Below are 5,149 nucleotides of genomic sequence, written 5' to 3'. Positions count from 1 at the left end.
TCATTGACTGCATCCCTGAGAGCCTATGAAAATGCCACAAGCTGCCATATAATACGTTTAATCTGATAGGTCATTTTTTTTTTTTTTTTGAGTTGGAGTCTCACTCTGTCGCCCAGACTGGAGTGCAGTGGCCGCTCCCGGCCACCGCAGCCTCGACCTGCTGGGCTCTGGCGATCCTTCCACCTCAGCCTTCCGAGTAGCCAGAATTACAGGCGTGCACTCCCACGCCCGGCTAATTTTTTGATTTATGGTAGAGATGGGGGTCTCGTCAAGTTGCCCAGGTGGGTCTCGAACCTGCGGGCTCAGGCCATCCATTCACCTCAGTCTCCCAAAGTGCTGGGATTACAGGCTGAGCCACCGAGCCGGGCTAGGTCATTTTGTTATACACTCCTGCTGAAACCGTTTTCCACGTTCTTTATGCTCTTATATATGGGGTCACTCATCTGATCTGAGACAAACAACTTGTTTTGCAGTAATCTATTTGTTTTATTCCAACCAAAAGGTGGATTGGTTTAGTGAAGAGGTTAAGAGCATTGTGGTAGAGCCCAGGCTCAGTGGCTCAGCCTGTAATCCCAGCGCTTTGGGACGCTGAGGTGAGTGGATTGCTTGAGTCCACGGGTTCAAGACCCTCTTGGGCAAGTAAGACCTCATCTCTACATTAAATTAAAAAAAAAAAAAAAAAATTAGCCGGGCGTGATAGCACATGCTTGTAGTCCCAGCGACTTGGAAGACTGAGGGGGAAGGATCGCCGGAGCCCAGCGGGTCGAGGCTGCGGTGGCTGGGAGCGGCCACTGCACTTCAGTCCGGGTGACAGAGTGAGACTCCGACTCAAAAACAAACAAAAAAATGAACATTGTGGTGAAGGTGGTCTTCTTGGATTTGAGTCTGAACTGGTATAAAATAAAACGGTTTATTCTGAGCAGTCCTACCTCAATGCCTAGTGCCAAGTTAGCCCTCAACAGACAGTAAGCATTCTTGCTATGCCAGTTAGTGCCAGAGCACCCAGTCAACGCTCGGACATTTTGCACTTGGCCCATGTGCTTAGTAGATGCTGCACGTGAAATAATTCACAAACTATTTTTAGAGCCTCCGTTGCTAATGAGGGGTCCCTTCTCCTTTCCCTAAAAATATCGGAAACTCCCTAGCCCAGAATGCAAATGACATTGCTAATTAGAGCATCAGTGCCATCCAGTGGTCGCATGGCTAACTACAGGCTTCCTGGTGAACAAAACAAAGGTGGTGAAAAGATGTACTTGGGCTTTAGAATGCAGTCTCGAGGAGTGAGTCTCAAACAAATGAGTTTTCCTCTATCTACACTAGTCCACCAATTTAATCATTTAACCTAAACATTATCCGAGTGCAGAAGGCATTGGGTTCCTGGTCCACAGGGAGCGTACACTCTAATTCTATGCCAAAAGCCATATGCTAATTTTAAAAGCTGAATTGTAAATACAAGCCAGAAGAAAAATGTGGAGTCCAGAAGTAGATGAGACCGGAAGGGGCCAGAATAAAAGACAGCTAAGGTATTTTCTAGGGGCGATTATTCTGACTGAGTGCCAAACGTCAAAAATGGGTCAAATGAATGTACATGACAGGCTGGGGACACAGGGAAGAGATGGGACATGGTTAAATGCAACATGGATGATCATTTCTTAAAATTGTACACAACAAATCACACTAATTATAAGTGACCGTTAGAGACTGCTATCCCATACTGAGGAGATTAATGTCTAAGCAGACTATATGGGAAAAAAATCCGATCATGGACAAATGAATTCCAGGTTTTGTTCCTTTTCAGAAACTTTTTATAGCAAAAGATCTTGGTGAGCAAATGCTGTACAAAAATAGAATTTACATATCCACAAAAGTAGGTATATGAAAATCGATAGGGATCCTGAGGTTGAAGGCCTAACCAAGCAAAAAAAAATACAAAGGGGGCCTGAATGAAGCATATTCGTATACCTAACCCTTAACTGTACCCCACAATATCAAAACAAAAAATATTGATAATAAAAAAAATACAAATGCTCACCTAGGAAGCTACTAGATGAAAAAACTAATGAGTAACCTTGACTCTAGCAAAATGTCAACCTTTCCTTCTGTTTGTTAAAAATCTTAGTTAGTTGACAGTGTCTTTTGTGGTTGTTCTCTCCTAAGGAGGGACATTTTTGTGAGACCAAGATGTCTGAAGAATGAGTAAGAATCCCACCTAGAGGTAGTGAGATGTCTGCAGCGCCTGTAAACAAAAGCTGGTCCTGTGACCACCAAAGCTATCAAAAAGAGCCTCTCGCTCACATCTCTTGAGGACTTTGGCTGCAGATTAATACCGATGTCCACCAAGTAGGCTATGTTCTTTCATGTTGTTTACTGGAGCAGCCGTTCAATTAATTAAGTGGGTATATTTCCCAAGTCTGATTAAGATATGTTTACTTCTGCTTTCACGAGACAGTTGTGAATCCAAGTCCTAAGACTGATGTCCTAAGAAACCCCAAACATCATTAAAATCACTGTATCGGTCCGTTTCCAGCAAAAGTTTACTTCTACCTCTTTATGTTTTGCGTCACGTTTGCAGGGAATACAAGCGCATGCTGAGGATGCAGGGTCTTGACCTCCTCGATTTCGTTTTTATCTGTTGACTTCCATATTCGCCATTCTCGTTGGCCTATAACACAGAGTTGATGAAAACATCAAAACAGAAATGCTAGTGCGAAACGTAGCTCCAGTAGGCAAAGCAGGTGATCCCAGAAAGATGACTGATGGAGGTGTCTGCTTCCCTCCCTCTGAGTTACATTACGACTTGGTGGGTTCTGGTAGTTATGATCTATGAACTAGAACCCAGAACCTTATGGGAGTCACAGGAAGGGACAGAGAAAGGAGGGCGTGACTTCAAGAAGAAATCTGTAACGCAAACAAGACCAAAGCTCAGAGGCAACTTGGCTGCTACCGATGTGTCACATCTGTCTGCCTGCCCCCTGGGGACTATGAGATAAAGAGATGAAGTCATGTACCTAGGAATGGCGAGACAACAAGATCCGACAAGCAGCATGACAGCTAGGTGGAGGTCCTACAACCAGGGCACAGGAGAAGCGACCGACTGGGCCACTTGACCCACGTGTAAACAATACGCTTTCATGTCTTTAATGCTTAAATCCTATTTGATCCGGGTACAGGATGAGCCGGCTAATTCCAAGATGTCATTAACACTGTGAAATAGAGAGAAACAAATGATCTTTACATTACGCCGTTCCCTTAGGTAAGCAGCATTGAGATTTGATCATGACAGCATTGAGATTTGATCATGACACATTGAGATTTGATCATGACACTTTTATATCTTTTAAAGGCAATCCTTAAGTTTGGACAATAACTTGAAATCCTATCGTCCCATGGCAATAGGAGAAAGTCTTGGTGATGACACGTGAAGAGATGGAATGGGGACTTGGAAAGCATAAGCGAGGCTGTATTTTCTTAGCAGAACTCCAACTAGAAGATGTTTTTCTGCTGTTTACTTTAAGCACCACTGTTTCTCTAATTTCAGACATTGACCTGCTTCTGCCTGAACCCTGTGGATATAACAGGACACACTTTCCAAAGACAATATTGTAAAAACAAGCAGCATAAAAATAAGCTCCACCATAATGAGATTCTTGATTTTTTCAGACAGATGAGTCAGATAGGCCAATACTGTGCATACTAGGCATCAATACAGAATATATAATTATGTAATACGACTAACTGCAACGTGAACAGTTATAAAAGAAATGGGAGGGAATGTAGTCACTCTTTCTAGATCCTGACAAAGTATGGCCAGGGAATCTTCTTACCCCCAAAGACTTTCTTGACGTTAACCTTCCGAATCTGAACTCCCAGAAATAGGCCTTGCTATTTCTAATGAACCGGACTCAATGCTTCCTTTCTTTCCCTCTAAATTACCAGATAACTTTGGAAGGAAAGGTGCTATTACATTGTCTATTTGCTTCAAAAATATAATCATGTCCTGTTCTTACTGTAATATTACTTCCTTTAGGGAAAGAAAAAGAAAACTCAAAACATCACAAGCCTTTATTTAGTTCTTTGATGAAGAGGGGAGACATAGTCAACCCATTTACATCATGTGAAAGGCAAATTTCTTTGGCCATGTCAATTGTAGGAGGGTCCCCTGAGTCATCTGACAGTGAGTCTTTCTTTCCATTGGCTACCAACAATCTTAATGGTAAACTTAGGACCATTTTTGACAAAACATCAGTGGAGTTTTCTGAGAAGCCTCATTTCTGGCTTCTCTTCTTCCCTATTAACTTTACCCTTTGTCTGGATTTTACTGACCTACATTTTTATTCATTTTTGTAATTGGATACATTTCTGTAAGCCAACTCACATCCTTTCTGGAACAAAGCCGGTTGAAGGAAGAGATGAGATATATGATAGAATGACTCAAAATGCCAGCGTTATCAAATCATGTGTTCTAGCAAGGAGAAACACTCTCAGCAAGCTAACTTTCTGCAGCCCCCCTTGAGTTTGTGTATGTGCTCGACTAGAAACATTTAAAGGCAAAAACTCACGGCACGATAGGAAGAATGCTCCCACACTTTGAACTCTATTTTGTGATGTAGTTAAAGAGGTTAGAAGAGTCCTGGTGGCTGGCTCCGCGAGCCAACAGCCTGGCTCGGGAGTGGAGCCGGTCGAGCGGAGAAAAGCCCCAGAAGTGGAACCTCGACAACGATCCCTCAGCTAACACAGAAGGAGGAGATCCTAATTACTGGGAAGCAGGAACAGGAGGATAAAAAGTATGTGTGGAAGGGCAGGGAAGCCTTCAGTGCGCATTCATTTGTCTTTGCTGCAGGACGAGAAATCAGCTCGGACCCTGAGGGTCGCGATGACAGGCGGAGCCCGGGTGTCGGGGCACCCTTGGCGGCCGAGGGGAAGCCAGAGCCAGGACAAGACTCGTGTTAATGACCAGACGCGCGGCAAGAGAGAGAGCGCGCGCGCAGAGCTGGCGGCCGCGGCTCCGGCCCCGGCCCCGGGCGGGGGCACCGTCCCCTCCCTGGCAGTCAGAGCCAGACAGACCGCCGGGGCCGGGTGGGGCGAGGAGCCGGGGGCGCGCGGGGCCGGGCTGGACCCCGACACACAGCAGACGGCCACGCCGGCGCGG

Source organism: Carlito syrichta, unplaced genomic scaffold, assembly GCF_000164805.1.
Source record: "Carlito syrichta isolate Samal-C Ts95f unplaced genomic scaffold, Tarsius_syrichta-2.0.1 Scaffold303127, whole genome shotgun sequence".
NCBI classification, from domain to species: Eukaryota; Metazoa; Chordata; class Mammalia; order Primates; family Tarsiidae; genus Carlito; species Carlito syrichta.
Note: the sequence above shows the minus strand (reverse complement) of the source record.